We start from the raw sequence: 27,391 nt of genomic DNA, 5'->3' as shown, positions 1-27,391 counted from the left end.
CTTTGTGCTTTTTATTACATAACATGTAAGTTGTTAAGTTCGGAGCATGGCCACAAGTTTTTATTTTGTGTTCATAAAGTATTTACTGCTTGTAGCCATGTAAAAATGGATACATTTCCCTTTATTCTAGCTCTGTAACACCTCTGATGCCCCACAGTTTGTTTGGCACCTTTAACTCTGCAGTCTTTTGTGTAGAAAATATTTTATTTAACACTTACAGAATTCAAAATCATTAGAATTTGCTTTGTATAAAATTATGACTTTCTGAAGAGATATTGGCACAAACTGTGAAAGCTGTTAAGTTTTGGAACTTGTATTCAAATTACTCATTTTCTCTGCTTTATTTCTTCTTTCACCTCATAATTAAAGGCTGGTGGACAAAGCAAACTCAGGGCTGAAGGGTCTGCTCTGGAATCTGACAAAAGGGCAGTCACTTGGAAAAGAGAGTATGTCTTTTGGGTGGAGAAAAAAGAAGTGCCTGAATTGAAGAAACAGTTTTAGGTGCTGTGGCTTATTTTGCTGTTTGGCTCTGCAGACCAGTCAGTTCTGGCATTTTTGTGTATCACCTTCTGTGATTGCCTGTCTTATTTATACAAATAAGTTTATAGTTTCATAGGAAGCAGTTATTGACTGATCCATTTTAGTATTTGTGGAAGTTAAGCTATAAATTTTCTGTCAATAGTTCAAGAGGCCTCTCTGTAAATATCTTTGGCCATGAAGATTTGGACAAATGTGATCATCCTACATTATGTTGCTCTGAAATGTACAGCTTAAAAAATATTTATATCTCAAAATCAAAATGTTGTACAGACTTTCATTCAAAGAGAAGACATTTCTTGTTTTCATCCTGAGAATAGAGTGTCTTTGCTCAGATTTATCTGGACGTGCATATGTATGTCTTGCATATATATTTGTTTGAAGTAATTAATTAATGCTGGCTTAGGAAGTGGTGTTGAATCCTCTGCTATATTCATGTTTTGGGAAGAGCCCATTTTTATCTTCAGGGTAGTACAATAGGGGTGATTCAAAAACATTTCACTGTCTGGAGAGTGTGACTGAAGTGCTCATCTCTCCAGAAATTTGCTGGGACTTTGGTTTGCTGAAGTTTTTTTTCCTTTAAAGTGCTGTTGAGGAGATTTCTAATGAGCATCCCAGCTGCCTGTGTGCTGGGAGCAGGGAGGCAGCGGAGTGAAATGGCTTTTTAAGTCAGCTCTTCTCAAAACCCAGAACTCCATAATTTACTGATTTTACAAATAAGAGAGCTAAAAGCTTGGCTTGCCTCAAGTCAATTATTCTAGTGTTTAAAAGAGGACCCAGAGCACTCTCATGGTCTTGCTCAGTTTGCTAACCCAGCCTTTTGAAAAGAGCCATGGTAAATATTTATTTAGTTGCCATAATAGAGTATGGGAATGTCTTCTAACCTTAGCAGTGAGGCTGCTGCTTCTAAAAGCTTCAAGTCTTTAGTTCAAATGTTAAAGATTTATGGCTTTACATCACAAATTGTGTTTCCAAAGGCTTCTCCTAGCACTGCTGTATTTTGTTTTTGTAACTCTGTTGTATTGTCATCTTTCTTGAATAACTTGCTGTCAAAGCTCATGCCAGGTCATGTGTTACAGTCAGTTCAGAGCAAGCACACATTTTGCCAGTTAAATATTTCTCTCTGGGAGCTGCAAGAGCTGCCTTGCATATCAGAAGCTTGCAGTCCAGCCTGCTGATGAGGATTTGCTTTGCTTGTGGCTGAATACTTGATATGTGATTTGGGAATTAATTTCTGTGTTGTTCAGCAACTGGAGAAAATTGAGAACTGGGATGATGCTTGGTTTGTTGCTCAGTTTTCAGATTATTTAATCTAGGTGCTCTTTTCCCATCCAAAAATTGAAATTTTGGATTAAAACAGATTTTTGCTATTTTTAGAGCATGAAAGATCCTGCCTTTAAACTCCGAGTCAGAGACTGAATAAATACTTGTAAGTAAGGAAGCCTCATTTTTACAGTTTCCCTTGTTGACCCCAGGATCACATTTTCCATCATTTATGACAAGAGAGAAAGCAGTCTGCTTGCAAAACAGTCAAATGCATTCAAGTCTTTTGGTATTGTCAGGCCATGACAAAAGCTTAATAAGATGAGAATGACTGGCAGAATGACATGCACCCTCTATTTCTTTAACTCTTCTGGAAAATATACTGAAATCTGAAATGGGGCGTAGTGTTCTCAACAAAATGCTGACAGTGACAAAAACTTTGACAATGCAAACATTCTCACTTGTGGAGCTAAATCAGTTGGAAAGAGCAGCCAAAAAGGCAAAGTGGAAATACAGTTAAGTTGTCTGAAACATTTAGTAGCAATGACCTGCATTAAAATAATTTGTTGCAATTAATTAATGCTGTGCCATTTCTTTTGCACAGCAGACTTCACGTGTGTACCACAGTCTTATCTTGAAGCAAGAAAATGAGGATGTTTCTGGGCTGGCTAATGCTTTATCGCAGAGATTTACTTCTTAATCTTCATTGGAGATTTTGAAGTACTGGCTGGTTTTTAGCAGGCTGATTTAGTTCTTGTTTGATTTGACAATGTACAAAATAGGACTGCTGTAATTAAAGCTTGGTGGAAGCTTTTGGCAAGTCCTGAGTTATTTGTGCAGTAGCATTGTGCTGAGGACACGATGCATTTTAGGGAGGGGAAATCAGAACAATGTGCTGATTTACTTGTGTGGGCTAATATGACTCATTTAGAATGAACTCCTTTAAAAGTTTGGGGGTTTTTTTTAGGAAAAACTGGCAGGCTAACCTCAGGTTTCAAATCAGTTTTAAACTGGAAGTCTCCCTTCAATCTGCAAGGCCCTAGCAATTCTCCATGGTTGGGGTCAGCAGTTTACAAACACTGCCTGGACCAATGATCTGTGAAATCAATCTTTGAGTCTTCCTGCTGCTGCCTTTGAACAGTTTCATTGATGGCAAAGTAGAAATGACTCAGGCTTTGGGATGTGATTATAAAAATTCTAAAGCTTAAAACATACAGAAGACAAAATGTTGATGTTTGGAAAGTTTCTTTACAATTGGAATGAGAGACTTTTGGTCCTGACACTTTCTGGAGGTTTGTCACAAGATCCTGAACAGAATTACTTTGGTATTATTGCTATTGCATAAATATATTGGAGACATTTTGCCCACCTTTCAAATTGAAACCATGGTATGAATGAGTCAGCTGGCTGGCTGCTTGCATGCTGAAGCTAACATTCTGTGGGTTCAGATATTTAATGGTTTTTTTTCTGTGAATGAATGAGATGGATTAATTGATATACCACACATCCTAGTCAGAGTGAAGTCAGTAGTTTGAAAGCCCAGTGAAGCAGTGGTTATGGATGCCACACAATCTGCTCCTCTCATTGAAGACAGTTCTCTAAAGCTGGGCTGTCATGGCTCCTTCACCTGGAGCTCAATACCTCTGTTAATCACACATGCTTTCTGCTGTTGCTGCAAGCATCTGTGACAACTGCCTTATTGTCCCACCCAGAGCCCAGGGTGTCTCACATGAAGTCATTCTTTTCCAAAGCAATTGTTTTGAGTGAAGGTTCTTGCATGCTGACTCCAGCCAGCATTCTTCACTCTGGCAGTGGATTTGGATTATCCCTCTGAAGGGTTTGCATCTTTGATTCATCTCTCATCTTTTGAACTTGTATTTTCTTTATTCTTTCTTTCAACACAGCACATCTCTAAAATACTGTGTGTGTTCTGGCTTGTAGGACTCACCTCAGTGTAGGTGAAAACAAAAGTGTTACGAAAATCACAGTCCTGTTGGAAAATTGCTGGAACGTGTTGCAGAATTTGGTGTTGCTGGCTTTTTCCCCAGTGCCAGAGGAAGTGATGCTGTCAGGTCTGGGAGGCACAGGGCTGCCTCCCCTGGAGCTGGAGCTGTGTCAGAGCCAGAGCAGCTGCTGGCCGTGTCCCAGGCTCGGGGCTGTGGCCATACAAGGAGCTGCTCTGTGTGATCCCTGTGTTCCATGTGTGCTAAAGTTCGTGGGGCTCTGCTCTGGGGGTCAGCCACGGGTGCCTCTCAGCCCTGAGGTGCTGCAGCCACCTCTCCATGTTATTGGAGTGCGAGAAAGGAAGTGGAAAAGAGGGAAAACAGACTTAGTGAATATTGCAGCGGGGCTTTGCCAAATCACATTTTGGGATTCATTTCTATTTTAAATGCTGCAGTGGCTGCCAAAGCTGGCAAACTGTGATCCCCTTTGGAAGGGGGAGGAGACTCCATTGCTTCTCTGCCAGAGGAGGAACATCACTTCATTTTCCTGTTGCTTTGTTTTTCCTTTTGTAAGGAACAAAGAAATTCTGGGAGAGAAAAGTAGAAAAAGCCATTTTTCAAAGCTTTTCCAGAAATTTTACAAAAGAATGGATTTGATTTACACTTTAAATGTGGTTTCCTGTCTTCTCTCACGTCATTTGCGTACCTTTAAAAAATAGCGTGGTTTAACTTTATTTTGTAGGAATGTCTCTTCCTCTGCTAGTGCTGGTCAGGGTATTGTTTCTTTGATTATTTCTATGCATAAAACAAGAAGTGATCAAATTTAGTCACCAAACAATTGGCCAGATTTGCAGAGAAACTGATTAGAATCACCAAGAAAACAGGCTGAACATAGAATAATATCTATGCTAAAATAACTAAATCCCGAAGTTTAGGAAGAGAAGATGACTGAGCAGCAAGAAAAAAAGAAAAAGCTGAGAGCCAAAAAATATCTGGGTTTTCTTCCTGCCTTTGTCATGCCTCACTTGTAGCCTTGGAAACTGAGACAAAGAGGTTAAGAAACTTGCTCATTCTTAAAATGGAGATAAGATACAGCACTTTGCAGAAGAACAAGTCAGACTAAAATAAGCTGTACACTGTAAGTGAACAGCGCTGGATTTATAGCAGTATATATCTATACCATGAGTGTGTTTGTTTAGGACCTGAGCCAATGAATCAGGTTTAGTGGTGTTTCCTGTGCATGCCTGTTAGTGATCCCTGTTTGGATCTGTCAGTCTGTGCAGGTTATTTCATCCCCTCTGTCTGGAGGAGCTGGATTTTGGTGGAGCCAGGCAGTTCTGGGATTGAGCAGGATGGCTCCTACCCCAGCACCTGGGCACTGTGCAGGCTGGCTCCACACTTCTCAAATCAGCTCTGGTTTTCCCTCCAGGTATCCAACCCAGGGATTCAAAATTGTGGGATCAAAACATTGGAAAGGGTTCTTTGGCAATTTGATCAACAGTGAAACAGTTACAAGCTCTTATTTTTTAAATCTGAGAATGGCACTTTTAGTTAAGGCCTGTTCCTAGGGCTTTTGTTTTATAGGCTCTCTGGACATTCACATGCTGTTTATATTAATGCAGCTCATTTGTAGGCAGTGCAGACACATTTAGGAATTGTAAGACTGTGGAGACATTTAATGGCTGAGGATAAATTGCACAGCTGTGGACACTATTTATACTTTCCTGTATAGAAAAGAGTCTGTGTCATGAAATAAGCATAGCTCAATGTTGTGAGTTATTTTTCATGGTTTTTTTTAATCTGGGAGAGGGCTTGCCAGCTTTTGGGTTTGCATGTTTAAAAGTGTTACCATGTCCATATTCTAAAAAGATAAAGTTCATGCTTTACCCATTAAGAAAATAGATACCGAAGAAAAGAGAAAATAGGTAAAATGTTTAAAAATCTTAGTAAGGAATTCTAGAAACACTGCATAAAATTTCTGGGCTGAGTCGTTCCTAAATATGCAGAGGGAAACTAAATATGATTGAAAATAGCCAGGACTTGATAGAAGGCCAAGTGAACAGTAACTCATGCAACAAGTTAATTTACAGGTTAAGGATCTGAAACTTCTGCAAAGCACACATCCTTTCCTAAAGAAAGAAATGTCCAGGCCCACAGCTTTCAGTAAAAGAACAATTTAAAGCCAGTTCCAACTTATTAAAATCTGTAAGGAGAAATAATTATAACTTTAATAATTAGATCTCAACCAAAGAACACAGAGAGCAAGTTGTTTGTTCCTGGTAGATGTGTTAATGATGGGAATCTTTAGAAGTCAACTTTAAAGGACAAAAGGACAAACACAATTATAGGATGTGTAAAATGGAAATTAGGCACTGAGACAGAAACTGAATTGCTTCAAAGATAAGAGGCTGGGATAAATTAAGAACTAGTAGATACCATCTTCGAAATACTGGAATCTAATATCTTTGACAGTTACTTTGAAAAAAGTTTGCTGAAAGAAACCACAGGAAACTGCAGACACTGTATATAGTTCTGGGCTCCTAGTTTTTATGTCATGCACATGGACTGTGGCTGATTTCAACTTGTCCCCATATTTTATATCTGCAAGGTTCTGTAAAATTATTCTGCCATGTAAAATAGCTCTGAGTGCTTCTCCATCCTCGGGAGATTCAGCTGCAGCGCTGTAGTTTGTTCCCTTCTCCCCCTTAATGCTCCAAAATCCACAGGCTTGTTCTGTCTCGGATTGCTGTCTGTTATGGGAACCAGGGGATAGGGTTAGTGGGTGAATTATGAAGTAATTTGATCAAGGGCTCAGGAGATAGGATCTTTCCTCTCTTTTCTTCCCTTGTAATGTCAACACTGTGGTTTTTAGAAAATAATAACTTGCACGTATGTTCAGAAATTCCAGCTTTGGCTGTCACTTGTCCTAAGCTGTTACTGCTTTGTTTGGGTCAATCTGATTTGACAGCTCTTGTCCCTCTAAGAAACTCATTTCCAAATTATGTACTACAAAAGTTTGATCAAAAGCTCAAGCTTGAACTAATAAGATGAAGAACTTACTGACATCAAAGAGAAAATGGAATGGGGCAGAGCTGAGAGCCTGGAACACTGATGTGTTCCCAAAATATTTTTTGTGGAGTTCTGCTGACCATTGTGTGTGTCTCATTGCCACTACTCTTTCTGAAAATGAGGCTATGTACTTACAAAAAAAAAAAAAATTGGTTAACAAAGATTTTTTTCAGAGCATTTTGTACCTTGATAATTTTATTTTTGATTCAGAAACTGATGGAGTCCTTAGGCCTGCCAGCTGTGTTCCTGCAGGTCTGTTCAGTGCTCTGTTGATGCAGACTGATAAATTCTTTCTAGGTCAAGTTGGAATCCATAAGGGGACATTGTCCCTCACCTGTCAGTCTTCCCTCAGCTACAGGTTACTGCTGCTGCTCCACGGTGCAGGACAGAGCTGCAACACCTCCTGCTTGATTTCAGTACCAAGTGAGGTGGATTTGTTTACTTAGAGATTGAAACATGTTAAATCTAAGTTGTTTTCCTTTGCACTGCAGTGAGCTTGCACAGGCATTCTCCGTATCCTTGCTGAGAGACAGCAGCTTGATCAATCACTTCATCTGACAAGAGCAACTTTTTACTTCTTGACTGGTACCTTCAGCCCACTCACAGATGAGGTGGGTTTTTTTCCATTCTTCAGATGTCTGGTTATGTGAGAAAAGAATGTGTATGTGCAGTGGCAGAATGTGTCAGCCCCCCTCCTGAGGGCAGCAGTTGTGAGGCCGAGGGAGCAGCAGCTGGCTGTGCTCCCCTGGGGGACAGAACTCTGCTGAGGGACCCCAGAAGGGACCTCTGGGCTGCCTCCCTGCAGTCCTTTGGGAAGAATCACTTCAGTGTGATGCCTCCATTTGACTGACACTTCCAGGAGAAATTTATCTGAAAAACATAGATGTGTTTATACATGTGTCTCTTTCTTTGCCTGTTTAGCTTTTTCCATTCTGTGCATTTTAGTGCAGAGCTGCATGTTCAGGGAGATCAGGGCAGATTGCTGGCTGGCTCCACAGCTTGATGGGGCCCTGCTGTGGAAAACCTGCATCCCCTGGATCCTTCTGAAATTGCACAGTGCTAAGTGATTTGTGATTCCAGGCTGAAAAGCCTTACTGCTACTTAAGACTTGTGGAAAGGGAGACAAACTCATGTTTTTCTTATTGCTGCCATGTTGGAGAGCCAATGTATGAGCTGTGCTGCAAATGCAGCTTGTGACTTCAGAGCTCTTCAGCCTCAGTGTCCTTCAGACACAGGGAGCTGTGGCAGGGCTCGTGCAGGAGCAGTGCTTCTGCCTCCTGAGATGACAGAGGAGAGAAAATGCACCAATGCCACAGCACAAGGTAATTAATTTTTCTTTAGATGTCTTTCATACATAAATTGTCAGCATTACCGTGGTGTCTGCACAAATACATCAACAGAATAATGCAGCTGTGCTTGTGAGGATCTGTGTTATCACACTGCAGTCTGGGCAGCTCTGGCATGCAGAACCTTTCATGATGAGCTCCTGTTTCTTGATTTACTTGCTCTGAAGCAGCAAGTGGGAATACTTGGTTCAGACTTGGAGGTTTTTAAAACATGGGAGGGTTTTATTGAATGTATAGAAAGTTACTCACTTTGGGAAAAGACTGTAATGCCAAGTGTACAAGAACTGAAAGCCTTCACTGAGTGAGGGAATTTAATAAAACTTGGAACTTGCTAGCAAAGGAAGGGATATCACCTCATACTGCACTGGTTTCCCAATCTTAAGGAATCTGGGTGTGATGTAGCACCAGTTAAATGCAGACTGCAGCCCATCAAATGCAGCCATAAGCTGGGCAGTCAGACTTCTGCATTCTGAAGGCTCTTCATCAAAGGTTCTACAGATCATTTGGCTTGTAAGAACACCTGATCAATCTCTCTTGAGGCCAAAATAACTTGGATGTGTTTGGGAGAAAATAAGTTCTTCATAAAAATATTTTTTCACAACCTTTTATTTATTAAATTAGGGAAAATAGAAGTATAATTCTAAAGAGGTTTTTTAAATGGGAACTTTAAAAGGAATTTAAATTAAGAAAGGATATCACTAGTTGCATAAAAGTGTCATTAAACATTTATGATACTGCAAAATCATACTTCCCATGTGCCTACATAAAGCAAAGCATTCTTTTTGTGTTCCTCTTGTTTGTGTTCTGAGATTTGGGGTCAGGAGTAAATGAATGACTCTCATGTGTGTCCAAGCTCTCAAGCTCTGCTTTACCCTCTTCCTGTTGTGCAATCTGTTTTCCCAGGAGTCTGTCAGTGACAGTGGAGTAATGCATTGACTGCCTGGGCCTGGGTTAGCCAGGACTCTCAGGATATTTCATGCCTCCCTTCTGGAAGGTGTCTGTGTGATCACATGCAGCCCATCAGTATTTCTTGCCATCTCTGATATCCAAGATAAAAGGCAGTGCAAGACTCATTTTGAAGAACACATCATGAGGAAAAAACCATTTTTCTCTAGAAGGATTGTGTAGGTGTTTAATACCATCTCAGCTTGATGATGTTCATAGGGAAAAATGTTAAAGCTGCAGATCTGAAGGAATGGGATCTATACTTGGATTATTACACTAATATTTGCCATTAGGCTGCCAGACTGGCTAAATGTAGCTCAGGAGCCAAGCCCTTCACCTTGGCTTGATTATCCCTCTGTGGTGGGTTTCACCTGGGAATGAAAGCCCTGCTGAAGTCCAACCAGCCTTTTTACCTGTGCCTAGAAGTAATAAATTATGTTAGGAGCTAGATTAAGAAGAGCTTCAGTGCGTTACAGTCTGAAGAATCCATAAAAGTCAATTTACAAGATGGCAGTAAAACCTCCTTACTGCCTTCATGCTGAGCTCCTGCAAGCAGATGCCAAATCAGAGGGGGAGGATTGTGTTTATGGCATGTGACTGTTGCCATGAGATTCTTGGTTGCCATCAGAAAGGTAATTTTGCTAAATGGCTGTGATCAGCAACCAATTGAGATCTAGAAAATTGCTGCATTAAAATAGCATTCCATCAGTTCCTGTGCACCTCTCATCTTCTATCCCTAAGAGCTGTTCAGCTACCCAGAGCTCAGAAGCAAGAAAGCAGGGCCTTTCAAGGTTAGGGCTTGTCATGCTTGGGTAATGCAATTCAGAAGAGCCTAAACACAACAAATCAAAATCTGTGAAGTGATGCGTGGCTTCACGCTGCTGTAATTTTGAAAAAGTATGTACAGATTTCCATTCTTCCATTCCAAAGGGCCCCTGAAGTATGTCAAGTATTTATAGCTTTGGATGTCTCACTTGTACATGGAGAGTTAATGACTCACACCTTTCCCAAACAATTGAAGTGCTTCCTGAGTAGCAGAGAAAACATTCCCTCCTCTGCTCCAGTACTGATTCACATTCTGATTCACATTTGTTTGTTGGTGGCAAACACCATTTGGCATGTTTACTCCTAGGTCTTAATTAACCAGCAGCAGTACTTTGCTCTTTATAGGTCTTATTTCCTTTTCCTCTCCCAACTGTAGCACGAAACAGCACCTAAATTAATCCAAAAATAATGGCTTAGTTCTTCCTCCTATCTTTCCTCCTCTCCCCAGCTGCCTCTGCTTGTTCCCCTGCCACCAGCACCTGTGGGCCCTCCACTGAACTTGAGTCAGCTTGTTAAAGCAGCAGGGAGTTACTGCAGTGGAGAAAAGAGAGTTTTAGCACTAGGTTTGCAATTCAGATGGGCTCAGTGATGAGGCTCACAAACATCAGGAGCAGCACACAGGAGGGAGGACAGGAACATGGTAAGGGAGAGGGACCTGTGCAAAATCTGTATTTAACACAATGAAATTATTGAAATTCTTCATTTTGCTTAACCATGACTCTTGTCAAAGATTTATGTTGCTTTTTGTCCCTGAAAGAGCTTATCCTGAGGCATGTAAAAGGAAACAGAGCATGCTGTGGGGCCAGGAGAGAAGGGAATGGTTCTGGGATCCCTCCCCTGTAATCCCTAGTGGTTACCCCAGCCCTCAGACCAGAGTAGTGTTTTGGCCACTTTGAAGAGCTGCTTGCACCTCCTGTCCTGTCCCTTGGTTAGCACTCTGTACCTGTGTCCAGAGATGGATCCCAGAAAAAATGGGCATGAGTCAAGTGCTTGTGTGGCTGAGTTGCTGTTTACCCAGAGGAGTTCAACCTGTGGCCATGCAGAAGGATGTCAGCATCACCAGGAATGAGTTATGTCAGATTTATTTTTTTTTTTAAAGCCCCTTGGCCATATTGCATTCCATCTGCTTATCCCAGATCTGTTGCTCTCTCGTTTGTGCAGAGAACAGGTTCATAGGGCTGTGCAGGAAAGCAGGCCATGGAAACCTTGTGGGCTCAGCACCTGGAGAGGGGAGGTGCCTGTGGAGCAGCACATCTGCAGAACAGCAGCAGCAACATTTGGGAGAGCTGGGTGGGGAGGTGACACCTTTCAGATTCGAGTTTGTCACAAAAGAAAGTAAATATTCATTATCCATACTCTCACATTGTGTACATTTCTGATGCTTTTATTCAAAATTTGGAAGTGTAGCCAGTAACTGTTGAAAAATTCAATGAAACACTTGTGGGCTAAACATAGCCTATAGGATGTGGTTAAAATAAAGTTATTTGTAGGACTTGGGCTTTATGACACAGCATGCTTTGAATTTTAGGTCCTGTGGACTGTTGTAAAGGCTGTCTGTGCTCTGCAGAGGAATCTGTAGCAGATCAGATCTCTCCAAGATGGTCCTCTCTGCATGGGTTGTTATTCAACCACCCTTCATTCTCTTCATTCCTCTGCCCTTTATGCTTCTGCCTGGTTTTCCTCCTCCCTCTTACATGCTTGATGGCATTTATGTTTCCCTCAATGTATCTCTGCTATTTAAATGTACCGGTGGTACTTGTTGTTCTCACTCTCCCAAACACAGATTTCTTTCCTTTTTGATAATTTTTGCTCTTGACCAATTACCTGGCTGTGTGATTTCTTTTTCATTAATTGCACAAGTTAAGTATTTTAACAGGTAATCAGTACTACAGAGAGTTTAGAAAAGCAATTTAGCAAAAACTTTGGTAGGAAACCAGCAATCATCCTGTGCCCAAATAAACTAATATATAAACCCAAAGTTTCCCCTCCACATCCCACACAAATGTCTATCTTCACACACAAATAAAAATATTTGGAATGTTATGAGATTCCTGTGGGTTCTTTAAATGAGATGACCTTCTCTTGCTATCTCAGGTTTTAAAAAAATAATCATTGGCAACCCAAAATGCTTTCCCTGAGCTATTCTCTGAGTGGACCACACAGATTGCAGTTTGTGTGTCGTGAGGACAGGGCAGGGTTGTGCTGTAATGGGGTTTATTATGGAAATCTGGACTCAGGGCATCCATGGACCAGACAGATTAGAGAATCACAACTGGAAGCTTGCTTTCTGTCATCCTTCTCTGCAGCATTTGAAAAAGAAATTGAGCTAATAGCCCTCATACCTCGAAGCTGTGCCTTCAGGGAGCCATTATGTTCACTCCTCTTTGCACAGAGGATAAATTTATTTTATAATCAAGTGTTGTTAATGCACAGAAGAACATCTGCTTTTTAATGCTGGAAAATGAGCAGAATTTGTCTTCTGAGTATATTGCAAGTGGTGCTGCAGTTCTGGAAAAATAATTTTTGTTTGGGTTTTGGGAGTTTAAAATAATTCAAAATTTTAGGAGCTTCATGGAATTAGGAATACAACAGAAAATGTGTTTATTTTTAGAAACTTAGAAAGCTGCTTCTTGGGGTACTTTTGACTTGTTCTCCTCTACTGTCTTCAAAAAAAAGTGAAATGTGTCTTGAAATCCCTGTCTTGAAAACCACTCTTTGTCCCAGGCTGCATTGCCCATCAGATGATTCTGATTATCTTTGTAGCCTTGGTAATGGTCCATTGTAACAAGTGAGGCTGTAACTTGCTGCAGTATCTGATCTTGTTGGGCTTGCATGTTAATGAAAAGCAGAATAAAAAGGCTGTCTGCTTTTCCACCAGGTTCTCATAGAAGGAGTTTTGTTTCCAGAACATCTTGGCAGGATTATTTAGTGATTTCATTCTGATGTGTCAAATACATTCACATATTAACAAATAAATTTGGCTAGGATTGCAAGTATTTGTTTATATAATGTATTGCAGCAGTTGTATTTTGGTAACTTGCTATTCTTTTTCTTCCTTTCCTTGGTTTTTAGACATAAATAGAAATGGGTTGTCCTTTATCCATATATTGAGAAATTCAGTTTGCACCTGCCTCCAGGTGCTAAGTTGTCATTTTCCAGCAAGTTCAGCTTGGGGGATGGACTTTTTGAGTTTCTTACTCTGATCACTTAGTCCAGCATCAGAGCCACATAAAAAATACCAGCCTGGAACCCTGAGTGTGGCAGTGACTGCATCCTGCTTGTGAGAGGCTCAGGGAAAAGGGGACAAGAACTCTCCCCAAAAGAAGAAAGTTTCTTTAGGGACCAGCTGCTGATTTTTGGATTTTGTTCAGAGAACTAATCAAATTGGATCTTCAAAACTGAAAGCCAACTATTAATGTGGATTCAAGAGACAAGCTGTTGCCAATCTAAGAAAATTACTTCCATTTTTCTATTCAGGGTAGAAAAAAAAGCAAAACAAAGCTGAAGTGACTAGTTTAAAACAGTGTGAGCATTTTTCTCCCGTGATTTTACTCTGTGTGGGTAGGAGGGATGAATTAATGAGGTAATTCTGTCAGAATTTTTTGATTAGGTGATCTGCCAATTAACCAATTCTTTTTCTACAGATTGATTATATTCTAAATAAGCTGTGGTGATTGAAAACACACCCCAACTTCTTGTGAAACCTTGGAATAATTCTTGCAAGAAATGTATCCTTGCACCAAACTGCCTAATGAACTTGATGGTGTTTGATAGCCACATGCCAAATGTAGATAAATATTTTATAGTTATGGATCAGTTATCCAATCCATTTAGAGTAATGGATCTGGGCTCTGCTCACCTGCAGCTTTTATGCTACTGATTGTCCTTTTGGGACTCAGAGGAACCAAAAGCACTTGAGGTCAGTGGAAAATTTTCAGTGTCAGGGTGGAAAGATTAGATTTATGGTGGAAATACAAGTCTGTTCATGTTTGGAAAAGGTGGATGAACAGTTTTTAAGTGAGAAGTGTCATTTTTATGACCAAAAGAATGCACAGAAGTGCATTAATTGTCTTGAGCTACTTTACACTATTTTTTCCTTTTTTCTCCAAAGAGTTGAAATACATTTTGTTGAACCTGTTAACTTTGGATTGTTTTGTGTGGTGGTATCACTTTGTGTAAGCACAACACTGGAAAAAAAGCTGTGAAATATCTAATTTCCGTGAAAAAAATGTTTACTCCTCTCACTTTGGGGCAGTAAACAAGTTCTTGGAAAACTGGGATTTATGGAGGTTTTTTAACCATCTCTAAGTACAGGAGAGAGCTGAGGTTCCAATCCACTTTCCCTGTGGTTCCTCATTTTCCTGTCCTGGTTTGTTCCATCACCACCACCCCTTGTAACACCCAGTGCATCCCTCAGACCTTTTTGTCAGCTCTGCCAAGGACAGAATTTGAACTGTCAAGCCTTCCTCAGCAGACTTTGTTTACTAGATGGTGCTTTTCCCCCCTGAATTTTGTTGATTTTAAGATACAGTAGTTCTAACACTCCTTTTATTTGCCTTGCAGTTGTTAAGGGAGGGCATATAGCAATAAAACTTCATTTTCTTAGAATACCAATATGGATATGCAATTTATAGAAAATTAGTCCAGTGGAATAAATGTTAGAGTTTATTGAGGATGTTATTATATCATGTCCAACTCAAGTTTTTACCTAAGAATTACCACAGTTCTGGAAGAGCATTTCTAAATGTGTTTCCATGAAATAACTTTAAAAAAAATTGCAATGACATGGTAGGAAATTAGAGTTGCCTCTTGTAAATAATCTTGACCTGAAGTAATACGAAAAGCACGAAGCTGAAGTTTTCTTGTGTGTGGGATTAGTTTCCAGCCAGATTAGGGAGCACATCTATCAGGCTGATTACACAACCCTCAAGCACTTTCAGCAGCTCCAGCTGCCAGAGGAGTGCAGGGATAGTCCCTTGGACCAAAAGTGCAGATTTTTATCTTCTTACACAGATTGTAAATCCCTACCTTAAGAAATGGTTTGTTAACATGCAGATGGGCTCAGGATGGCTCAGCTGCTTCCTTGCACTTTAAAGAGAAAAACAAAGCTCCAGAAGCTTTGCTTTGAATGGAGTTGTGTGGGGAGCAATCGATCATTCTGTGAGTAAACTTCTTACTGATTAAATTTGGTTCGTTTGGAGCAGAATGCCCTGTAAACAGATCCCGTTCCTTACCAAAGTAAAAGGGTTCTTCATAAAGTCTGCTACACTGCTGTGTTCCTACTGCATCAGTTTTGCCAGATTTTAGCTTCAGATCCAAAGTCCCAGACAGATGTCTAGACTTGTAAGATACTGGAATGAGAGGTGTTGGTGTCACACAGTGAGCTGAAATGTGCTGCATTCAATTGTGATTTTGTTTTCAAGCTTCCTTTTTTTTTTTTCTTTTTAACCTAAAATAATTATACCTTAAGATCTAGTCTGTCGTTCCAGATTCTTCACTTCCATTTCAGTTGATTTTCCAGGTTCATTTTGGAGGATGGATCTTCCAGGGCATGGGGAGGGAGGTGACAAGATGCTGGTGATAGTGGCACCACTCCAAGAGCTGTGAGTCTCTTTCCTGGTTGGTAAATGTTCAGGATCAGTTTTTAAAAAGTGCACTGGTTTCTGTTCCTCTTTCCTGAGGAAAGCACTGCTTAGGCTGCACTGGCACAGAGTTCTTTTGGCTCAGCTCTTTTCACTGCTTGGCATTTCATCGTGCCAAGGCATGCTCCAGGCTCAGCATTCATCTGCTGCACTGAATAACTGAGCTGATAAAGGTACTGAGCACTTGCTCCATCAGGCAGGGGCAGGACTGTGTGCTGATTGCTGAGTGGCTGATACAAAAATGTTTAAATGGAGAGATTATGTGCCTTTGTTTCTCAGTGCCTTACTTCTTGTTTCCTGTGTAATGAACTTGTCTCATTTCCATGTGTGAAACGCTGTCTTGTCCTGTTGGATGTCAGTCTGTTTTTCACTCGGGATTACTGCAAAGACATTTTTTAAATGTTTAGCTTACAACAGGTAATTGATCTTTCCTTAGTAACACTGTTTGTGTTCTCCAGGTCCCTTGAGAAAAGGTGTATCATGAGTCTCGAGTGGATGATACAACAGTGATAATGAGTAGTTTGCTTTTATGGACCTAATTGAGAAATAAATTTTGCTCTCTGACATCCAGTAGACTTTACCCTGTAGTTAGCTGCACTTCAAGATGATTTATTTTTTCCTTGCTTGAGATAGACTTTTGGTGAAAAGTGTCCTGTGGACCATGTCCATGCACAATCTGCATTGCCATCAGCTGCCATCCTCCTCATCCAGCAAGTCACACTTGAGGGAGCTCATTTGAGATAATAACTAATGCAGAGAGTCTCCAGCCTGTGCTCAGCTTGGAGCTGGAACACAGTAATTACACACATTTTTAGCTTCTAGCGAGCATTTGCACTAGGAGAGGAACAGATCAGAGCTGAGGGAGCAGGCAAATCGAAACTGAGCATCTTTCTTAGGTAAAGTACTTGTAAATTTTGCATCTTGCAGGAATGATCATTTAGGTGAATGTTTGAGCTTTGATGGTTTGAACACTTGGGAGAGGTGTGTGGCTCAGGGCTGTGCAGGAAGGTGGGGATGCCGTGTGCTTTTCCTTCCCCCAAAAATACCCGTCCAGAATTTCCCTGGGAGCCTGTGCAAATTCCATTTCCACAGAGAAATAAACGACTGCTGTGTGGAGGGATGGGGATTTCAACAAAGCATTAGTAGCTTATTAAAAATCTCCTCTGCAGAGGGGAGAAATGTTATGTTTCAGTAAGGTTTTTAGGTTGTTGGCTGCTGCAGTACTTCTTATTCTTACTCTGAAAGTCCAAAGAAAATGATGCTGAGTTGTGACAGTGTAGCCCAGTTTTTTAAGGATGCCCTGCTTAAGGGAATATTCATAGGGCTTAATAATGTATTATTCAGCTTTAAGATTTATTTGTGGAGATTTGAATTCAGGAAATGGCATTGTTATGCAAGAACTGGAGCAGCTAAAAGGAAAGGAGATTAATATGCTCAGATTTGGAAGGGGGAGCTGGGGTTGGAGGATTATGTTAGCTCAGGCACTGATTTTCATATTTAACTGTGAAACTTTCTCCTAAACTTATTTTTCTTCAGAGCTGAATTGGGATTCAGGATCAAAAATATGTTACTGATGCATGGAAGCTGAAGATATTTCTAATCTTTGGGCAGAACTTTTCCCACTGATTCAGGAGATCTGGGCATGCTTCACTGTAGGCATTTCTTTCCAGGGACTCATTAAAATGAATGCACAAGTAACATCAGATCATTTTTATTCAACTATGTTATTAACAAAATGGAAAGTTGAAGTGATTAAGGCATGAAACTGTAATTGTCCCTTGGGAACAGCTCAACAATTGTGCTTCAGAATGTTTCCTATTTGAATTCAGTGCTTACTTCAACAGAGGAGAGAGGCAGCAGTAGAGGGATGAGCTTGTGTGTCTGCAGATCGACAGACTGGCATTTGCAGAGAAGTTTACATTGTGTTATGTTGAAAATGGAGAGTTTAACATTATAATTTTTATCAAGTTGGTGTATATTTTATGTATTTAATTTTGTTGCTGTGTACAGTAACTGCAAGTCATAAAAAATAGAAAATTTCAAAGTTCTGTAAGGTTTAATGTCATAAATTCTGTCACAAGATACCGTTCAAAATTCCAGTATAAAAAATTTGGTATCTCACATATCGCTTTCTCTTACTTCTGGGAAAAGCACAGCATTGCAGCTTTGATGTCATGTTAGTTTTTCATGGGGAGAGAAAATCTCTTTGAACAGAGGAATGAGCTATAAAGGAGTAAGATTAGAGAAAATTAATCTATAGCAATGAAGTAACTTAAGATCCTCAGGGAATGCATACCTTGTACTGTTAAGGAAAAATAAATTAAATCTCTGCAGTTTCGAAAAGGAAAATAAAGATTGTCAATAACTTAATGAAGTATCTAATAAAAAGTTAGTATTGAAAGCTACTGACCTGAAGGGCAGTTGAAAGAGTAATTTGTCCATGTAATCTTTCTCCCCTGTCTATAGGAAGGCCTGGGGCTCTTCAGGTGTAACTTATGTCCTGTATTCTGTGTGCACCTTGTAAGGTCATGTGTCCATGCTGTAACTTTCAGGACAATAAATGTGCATTGGGAGCCTTATTTCCAACTGCAGCTGGACTGAGAGGGGATTCTGGGCAGCTCCTGGGGGGGCTGGAAGTGCCATGGCCTTTGTAATTTATCCAGCAGCATCTCAGCAGCCTCCAAACACCCACACTGTCACATTTGTGTGTGGTCTGCAGGCAAAATGTTCTGTTATGAATGAGAAAGTTGTTCTAAAACTTCTAGTACCTGAGGAGAGAGAGGAGTGTGTGTGAAAAATCAGGTTCTCAAGTGCAGAAATCCCTGCTGAGCAGTGTGCAGGCTGGGCAGAGGCAAGGTGAGAGGCTCTGGTGCATAATTACACCCATTCTCAATAAGTGTACGTGGTGTGTGCATTTCTTCAAAAGTACCTGGTGTTTATGGCACACCACTGTGTTAGGAAATGCCTCACATGACTGTGCTGCCTTACAATTTTAAATTAAAAACTTTGTAATGGGACGTGGAAATAAAATTTACTGGGGACTGAGACTTTGAGGCAGAAACCTCAAAACTTTGGGAGATAGTGATTTAGAAAATTGTAGATAACATTTGCCTGTACAAATATGAATATTTAAAGTGTTAACATAGATAATCTCTCACTTGCAGGTAGGAAATCCTTAAAGATATGACAAAAAACAAATGAAGAAAGGTAGCAAATCTTAGTATCCTAATTTTTTTTTTAAGGCATTTCTGGGCTAAACCTTTGGTAATTGTCATTCCAGAGAAAGCAACAATAATTTTCACTTGGTTCAGACTTCACTGCCATTAAAGAATAGTTCTTGGTTTTCTGCTGTTCCTCCTTTAGAAGTGTTTGTTGCTTTTGGCAGGTGAGGACACGAGAAAGCTCAGGATGGTTTGGTTATTTTGGAGGAGCTGGAGCTGTTTGAGAAGATAGGAATTTCTGTTTAGAATGGAAAACTGACCCTAATGGTCTCTTTGGAGACAGAATGGTCTTTCAAAAATTCTTTTACTTCTGGATATTAGAAAAGCACTTTTCTGTGGAAGAAAGGTATGTTGAGACTGAAATATGGCACCACTGAACATGTGTCCAGATAAATTACACCAGTTACTGGTTTTAATTTTGATTAAAAGTAACCTGTTCACAACAGCAGTGCTGTTCTGGCAGTACTTGCTTTTCTGGCAGTATTTATACCTCATCCACTGTTCACCCTCGCTCTGTGCTCATCCCATGGGGTGTGGCAGGGTGAGTGCTGCCTGTGAGCAGTCAGGAATTCTGTCAGGAGACTGGCCCCATCACCCTGCAGGTCATCCAGAGCTGGAGCTTTTCCTTGGAAAACAGGATAATGTTTGTTTAGCCACAACTGTGTGGGGTCAGAGAGTGCTATTTATAGGCTGAGACGTTGTGTTGGCCTGACAAGTTGATGCATACAGATTTTTATTTTGAAGTATTTAAGTTTTTATATATAATTAAGTTGATGTAACCTCATGAAAGCCAGAAGGAAAAACTGTATTTGCTAACATGCCATCTTTTTATTTTCCTTCCATGAACATATGCTGCTAATATTTAATCTTCAGCATGTCCCAGATCATGCACTGAAATAATAATTTTGCCTTATCTGATCATCTTCTGTCCAAGATGGGTTTTTTTACTGACCTTGAATTAGTTGTTCTGAGTTTAATTATGTTTAAGCATTAAGGATACACTCTAATTGTGGAAGAAAGTTTGAAAAGATATCACTTTTTCCTTCATCTTTGTGTCCTGTTTCAAAAGAATATGCAACACGAAACCTCAGTAAAAACTCTCTTTACAAGAAGATAGAAATTATCAAAAGAATAATGGTTATCAGCACTCTTTATGGAATATATAGTTACCTTGTTATTCCTTGTTTCTATTAATTCAGGATTCTTCTGTTCTATTTTAAGTGCTGTTTTTTCTCCTTGTGGCCCCAAAATGTCATCAAGCAGTTGAACAGTCCCTGTGCCATGGCCCACCTTGGAAAAGCCTTCAGGGGTGGCTGTTGGTGTGGAAAGGCAGAGCTTAGGAAAGAACAAGAGTCACACACACTTGACTTTGGCAAGGGCTGTGCTTCAGTGCCTGCCATAGAAGCTGCTGGGAGCAAAGGGGCTTTGGTGAAAACGAAATTGTAATTAGGGAAATAGCATGTTCCTTAATTGCTGCCATTTCAGGATGATCGACAGTAAAATGGGGCTTTGTGTCCTCCCTTTGGAAGGAGTGAGATGGGATGGGCTCTAAGAAGCACATCTGGGTTTTAAGTGCTTTTAGCCTCTATCATGTAGCAGTTCTGCATGCTGATTTTGTAGCTGGGAGGGAGAGTTCACTGGGCATGTGGAGAGGGAAGGGAGGATGCAGCAGCTCATACACAATGTCTGGAAAAAACCGCTGGAAAAAACCCACATGATCCCTGTAAATGGAGTGAGAAACAAGGTGGGGCACCTAAAGCTTCCCAGCTCCTGTTCCTACACCTGCTTTGCAGAGCCAGGGAAGAACACAGGGCCTCCTCCTTTCCCACAGAGCATGACTGGGTGTTCCAGCCAGCTCCTCCAGCATTTAGATTATCTCCTTTAGGAAGACTTCAAAGCAGGCACAGGAATATGATAACTGAGTGTGGGATCTGATAGAAGAGGAGATGTAAGTGGAGAGTTTCCCTCTGGAGGCAAACCCTCGTGGCTGCTGGGTGTTTGTGCAGAGAGAAAAGCAGTTTTCTAGCAGTAAGGTGTGTGTTTATAGCAGGAGACACCATGAAAACCAAGCAATTTGTATTAGGGCTGTTTCTGTTGGTTTTCATGAACTGCAGACCAAACTGCATCATCATAATTCCTTCCCAGATACTCATACCAGTCCCTGTGGAAGGGATGTCTGTGGGAATAGGGATGCCCTGCTTGGCCAGGTACAGAACTGAGTATATAGTCCCAGGACAAGACCCTGGGCTGTCTTTTCTCCCCCACTCCTGGTTCTGTGTTGTGCTGCCAAAGTGAGTATTTGATGTTGGATGTGAGTTCTGTCCCTGGGCACACCTGACATTTGTAGAGGGCTGGTATTTATTCTATGCAGAACCAGACTGGACTGGTTTTGTCTACTTAAAATAGCAAATTCAGAAGATCTTTTAGCATTTGCCATATTGAATAATTTTCAAACCTTTTCAATCTCATTTTCAGCAGTGCAAGTTTCTTAAGGTTCCTGATGTTGTGTCTCTAATAATACAGGCTTTTAGAGATGGATGGTTCTTTGGCTGCCAGGGTATTCCACAGAAGAACATTTAGAGAGTATTTATTGACTGATACATCCTAATGGCCTCTGAAACACTCTATCTTGGTTTGCTCTGGAAATCTGAGTAGATGCCCCATTCTTTTTGTTTGTCTTATGGGATAAGGTTAATGAGCCTTGTAAATTATTAAGGGCTATGCTCTCATCTTCCAGGCCTGATTTCTCTGGATGGGTGCTGTGTGCTAGAAGTGCTCATTAGCAGGTGGACTGATGGCTGCCTGGATGTATTATTGATGATTTAGTGGGAATTTCCCTGTCTGGAAGAGGGTGGTAGGCCAACAGAAATGCTTTGCATAGAAAGCTGATATTAAAATATCTGACACTTAGTGCATTTGTTTCTGGAGGTGTGTTTGGCCTCATGCCAACCATGCTTGGTACCCAGCATGAACAGTTGTCCTGGGAGGCAGATGGAATCTTGTCTTGCAGTTCTCTCACTGTTCTTACAGACACACAGGGTTTTTGTTAAAACTTTGGTATAATCTATTGCTTTTCCTTGTAAAAGCAATACAATTTTATTTAGCGTGTCTTCATAAAAATATTGCCATTTCTACTCCTGTTTTACCACTCAAAAATGGCCTGTTAAAGCTGAAGCAATGAAGCAGAAAAGATTCCTAGAGTTGAGTGTGGCTACTGTGGTATCCTACCTATTATCAAAAGCAGCTTCCAAGCATTACTGGCAGCCATCAGGGCATTATCCTGCCTGAACTCATAATCCCTGAAGTTTGAATCTGCTCTTAAAGATCTAGTGAGACAAAATTTCATTGCTATGTATCCCATTAAGAGAATATATTACCAGTATATGTAGGATAACTTTTCTGCTAATGTTCAGGTTTAAAATGTTTTAGGGACATAAATCAATACCTTAAAATGAAACCCAAAGCTCAGGATGCCCATTTCCTTTAAGACATGGCTCATTCAGGATGATTAATAACTCTTAGTGGTAGACCTCCACTTAGATTTGTCTAAATCTGGATTGCCACAACTTTATCTTGTGACATGTCCTCCATCACTCCCACTCCCTGTGGCTCCTCGTGGTGGCACTGCCCTGGTTTCCAGCTGAGTCACATCTGGATCTGCTCTCTGTGGGGCCATGCAAGCATGGGAAGGAGCAGAGGCCAGTGACAAGGGCAGGGCAGTGCCAGCCCAGATCTAGATTGATTTCAAGGGTTGTAGATCCACACCCTTCTGAAGCATCACTTGTTTGGAATATATTATCTTCAAGTTTCCACCGAGCCTGGAAGTTTCTAGTTGAAATGGATTTTAGATTAAGCATAGAATGTGCAAAACAATAGGAGAGAGAAAAATGGTAGCATGAGTCATGAGCATGGGACCTTCCCCCACTGTCTGCTTAGAGCTGCTGAGATCCCCAGGATTAGCTCACATAAGAGCTGTAGTTTCCAGCAGCCAGTCAGCCACTGTGGCCATTGTACTTCCAGTTTGCTGGAATGAAAGAACCAGATTAGTCATCAGAACTTAGGGTTAGCATAAAACTCAGTAGTTTATGGCCACTTTTTTGGACAACACAGTTTAGATGGTGTGCTAAATGGTGATATTTATTCAATGTTTATTGGTTTGATGTGTTGGCAAAGTGGCTGAAAGTGCCTAATGGATGTGGGGCATTGGGGTTGGTCTGTCTCTGTATTTATCATTGCACAGCTCAGCAGTCAAATGTGTTCTGCAAAGCTGCCAGATTGCCACGATGTCCAAATGTCTCATTGGAGTCCCTTTAATGCTGAACTTTAGATGAGAACATGAAGGATTTCTGCCTAGGTTTATTGCTAGATCATTTCCTAAGCCTAACTAACTCCTACCTGTGGGCTGTGGGCCACAGCCTTTTTGAGAAGCAGGGAATTATGGAAATGTTTGGCTGCTGAGCTAATGGGCATTTGAGGACTCAGAAGGGCTTCCAGGCAGTTGGCTGTGCCCATCCCCTTCCTGGGGGACTGCAGCAGTCCCTGGAAATTGGGAAACTCTTCCCTTTGCATGCTGCTGGTGTGCAACAGCCTCGATGGGCATTCCCTGCTCCTGGAGCAGCTGCCAGGGTGGTGCTCAGCTCTGCTGGCACTCAGCCAGCACTCTGGCATCTCTCAGAATGTTCTTGCAAACACCAAAGCATATTGTCTCCAAAAATACAAAATACTCAATTCTGCACCCATCCCTGTCTTCTTCCAAAGCCGCTTTTTATTGCAAATTAAGGTATTTTCTTGAACTCTGGTGTTTGACCAAGTTGGTATTTCTTTGCATGATTTCTGGAATGATACTGTTCAGTGATGGCAGTATTGACAAAAGAGATATTTCTTTCTGTACATTTGGGAGGATAATGTAGCCAAACTTGGAATTACAAAGCCTAGAAATGTTTTTGGGCATTGAGTAGTAAATAATTTGTTTGGGCAACTTTGTGTGGCCCTGTTCTGAAGACTGATATCAAATAGTATATTTGCATTGGCAGAGTGAAGTGTGTTTAAATTTTCTATGGAACTTAGAATTTGTGTGACTTGTGGGATGATTAAAAGATGTCCTCTCAAGATTTAACCATTTAAATGCTGCTATTCTGAATCTGCTCCCTACTCTGCCGAATCCTTCCCTTATCTTTAGTTTAACATCACTCTTCCCCTCTCTTAATGCTTCTGTAGCTCATCTCAGGTGAGGAACAGGAAGCTAATTAAATGGGATTGTGTCTGTGGTGGCACTGCAGCCCAGTAAAACTTGACTTCTGGTTTTTCCTGGTCATTCCTTTCCTCTCTGCGCTGACTGCTGTGCTGTGCCAGCACATGTTGGTGAACCCAGCCAGGGAAGTGATTCAGCTGAGGAAAGAGAATCCTGCCAAAAAGAGCAACTGCCAGCATAAACCCATGTGATCTTGGGTGGCTGGGCTGGCATGGGAACAAACAGCTGGGGGAGAAAAGGTAGGAGTTGTGTAAGTTTGTTCTCCTGCTGATAATGGAGCCACAGCCTAAAAATGAAGGTTTTGCCTAAAAATAAGTGATCCTTAAATGGGACACACACAACAAAAGAGACAACAACCACCACCAGGATCTCTTTTTTCAGATCTCTGTGCTGATTTAGCTCAGGTCAGGTCCTTACTAAGATGAATTAAATCAAAGCATACTCAGATGAGTAATGCTGATGAGGCTCAGGCACAGTACTTGATTGCTGGAGTTCCATGCAATGAGGTTTGTCTGGTGCAGCTTTTGTGGGCCAGGCTTGCAGGTTGCAGCCTCTTTGAGGAGCAGTGCAGAAGGTGGTGTTGGCACTGCAGGTGTTGGTCACTGGTGCCCTTGAGCAGCCCCTGTGGAGCAGGACCAGCCCCCTGCCCCACACCAGCAGCTCCTGTGTCCATGTGCACATGGCTCCACTGACTCAGCTTTGGGTCTGTCAGGGCAAATGAGGAAGACAAGGATTCCTCGTGGATCAGGTGTTTCCCTTTGTTTTTCTCTAGGCTAGAGCCAGGCTGGCAGCTCTGCAGTTGGTGTGTGTACCATTGTGTGCCCTGTACAGTGATCAGTCAGAGCAGAGCAGTGGGGACAGCACCCTCAGAGTCTCTAAGGTCACAATCCAGTGCAGCCCTTGCTGCTGCTGGGGCAGTTCTGAGCACTCTGCCCTTGCCCCTCCTCGCCAGCCGTGGTGGTGCTGCCCCCTCAGGTCTCTGCAGGAGCTCAGGACAGAGCCTGGAAAGGGCACAGAGCTCCCGCTGTGAGGAGTGGGTGGGCACAGAAGAGGAAGCCGAGTGGCTTGGCTGACAGCACAGGCAGGGAAAGGGCTGAATCCTGCCTTTCATCTGTCAGGACAGCCTGTGTGACTTCACTCAGTGCCACAGGCGGTGCAGATAAGGAGCATTGCCTGTGGCACCAGGGCTGTGTGTCACACCTTCACTGCTCTGTGTGTGTCAGCTCTCAGCTCAGTGAAACCCAAGCCAAGCTGCAGCACTGCCATGAGCTTGTGCATAGCTCAGAATCCGAAAAAGAAAAATTACTTTCCCTTTAGCAAGCCCACAGCTAAGGGCATTTTGCTAAAAGGAGGAGAACCCTGATGCATGCACTGGGTGGTTTTGGTGTTTGGTTTTTGTGGTAAATTGTGAACCTGCAGTTTTAACTTCTGAAACTCACCAATAATCATTTGCAATGAGCACTGAATCACAGCCACCTGATGCTTTGGTTAGGTGGCTTTGTCCCAGTGCTCCAAAGGTGTTTTCTTAGGGAAACATGTTGTGATAGCATTGGCCATCATGCTGCTCTCACCTGTCTGTCTTCCATCACACATACAAGAAAAAAAAAGCTATGTTAAACTTCATTCTTTTCAAGCCCCATCACAGCCAACAGTTTTCCATTGTCTTCTATTCTGTTGGCTTCCTACAAGAGGTTCTTAAGCTGCAGCCTGCAGAAATACATTTCTCTACAGCTTCTTAGTGAACAGTTGCTTTTTGGCTGCAGAGTCTGAGTGTGTGTGGCAGCCTGTGAGAAGCAGCCAGGCTGCACAGGACCCTGTTAGATCACTTCAAATGCAGGCTTTAGGAAGCAATCCCATGCAGGTCATTCTCCCTCTCAGCCCTCTGGCATGGAGGTAAGTGCTGGCAAGTGTGAGGCTTTCATTCACAGTGCTATCTGGTAGAGGAAGAAGCTTCAGTTCAAAATGCATATGCAGAATTTTAACTCTTCAGTATCTCCTTCCTCAAAGATCAGGGAATAATCAGTTTGCTTCCCTTATATAAGGAAAATCACCTCAAAATTTCTTAAATTATAAAGGGAAAGAGGATTTACCTTAGTATACATTTCTAAATATTTTTACTTGTTATATAGCTATTTTCACACTAGTACATCCTTTCTGTCCATAGTAAATTTGTGTAATGCTCCAAATTCTGTGTGGAAAGAGGTCTGAGCCTAAAAAGGAATAAAGGCAATGACTCTCTGAGCCACACTTGGGCTCCCAGGATGCTAATGCCTGTGTCAGAGGAGATAAAGTGAAGGGAGACTGCATGAAACCCATCAGAGCTGTTAAACTGTAGCAGTGCAAAGCTGCTGATGTTTTAAATAATGGTTAAAATAAATTCCTGTCGGTTAGTGCTGGACTATTTGAAATTCCCCTAGGTTTAAATAAAAAGGGAGAAGGAATTTTAACCAGCTCATTTGATAGAAAAATGACCTGCAGATGGGGTTTGAGAGAATAATAGGCAGCAGATTACAGTGGGGAAATCATGGCAGAGCATCAGACTTTGATGGGTTTATGCAGAATGGGCAGTGGGGAGCTGGCAAGAATTCCCACTGCAAACCAGCACAGCACTCATTTTATTTCCATTGCCTGTAGCTCTTCATAGCAGCATCAAGTTTATGAAGTCATATATGCTGAAAAGTTTTAAAATATCAGAAGTGTTACGTGATTTGCAGATATCAGTGGTTTTTCTCCTGTTTCTGTGCCTATTTTCAAGAACAGTCATATGTGGAAAACCTCATGTTTCTTCCAATCTTGACCTGCTATGATCAAAGGCAAATATCCCTTCCCTAGTTCCCAATGTCCTAAAATGTATTTAGTAAATACTGAATTTTATAAACACTTAAGATTATGTGCAGAAAATATAAACCTAGTTGGTTTTTTCTTCAAACCATTATAACTCTGCCAAATTAGAAGGATTTTACAAAGAAGGCAAAAATCTTACACCTGCCAAAATTCAGTTCTAAAGTGAATTTCTAAGTGGGAAAGCTCTCAAGTACATACACAGAGTAGCACTTGAATATCTTTTTTTCCTTTCCTCTGTCTTACTCTTGGGAAAAATCTAAAATATACTTGGTGTAACTTAACAACAAAAAAATTGAGATTGCTCTCAATTTTTTTTTGGAGTGGCAGACTACAAAAATTTAAATATTCTCATGAATGACACCTGCTGGGATTTTTTGTTAAATAATGGAAGCCAACATTTTTAAGGCAATTCACAGCATTTACACGAACATTTGTGATCTGAAAAAATATACTGTGAAATTCCTCTGTGGGGTTCTGCAGCCCAGGGATGCAATAGCATGGAATG

The 27,391-nt window shown here is 41.2% G+C and overlaps 1 protein-coding gene across 5 annotated transcripts in view; it reads left to right on the top strand.

Annotated features, from left to right (window-relative positions):
- Positions 1-27,391, top strand: part of PEAK1 (pseudopodium enriched atypical kinase 1) — a 105,643-nt gene that overhangs the window by 8,990 nt on the left and 69,262 nt on the right. The window contains exon 1 of one of the 5 annotated variants that reach the window (XM_054272451.1): positions 7,402-7,423. The exons of the other annotated variants lie outside the window; for them this stretch is intronic. The gene's annotated coding sequence lies outside the window, so the exon portion shown is untranslated. Of the gene's footprint in view, positions 1-7,401; positions 7,424-27,391 lie in introns of those variants that run through there. 5 annotated transcript variants of the gene reach the window in all.

Source organism: Melozone crissalis, unplaced genomic scaffold (assembly GCF_028551555.1).
Source record: "Melozone crissalis strain CALT ecotype California unplaced genomic scaffold, PUWL_Pcris_2 ptg000014l_1, whole genome shotgun sequence".
Taxonomy (NCBI): Eukaryota; Metazoa; Chordata; class Aves; order Passeriformes; family Passerellidae; genus Melozone; species Melozone crissalis.
Note: the sequence above shows the minus strand (reverse complement) of the source record. Positions and strands in the feature narration are given on the sequence as shown.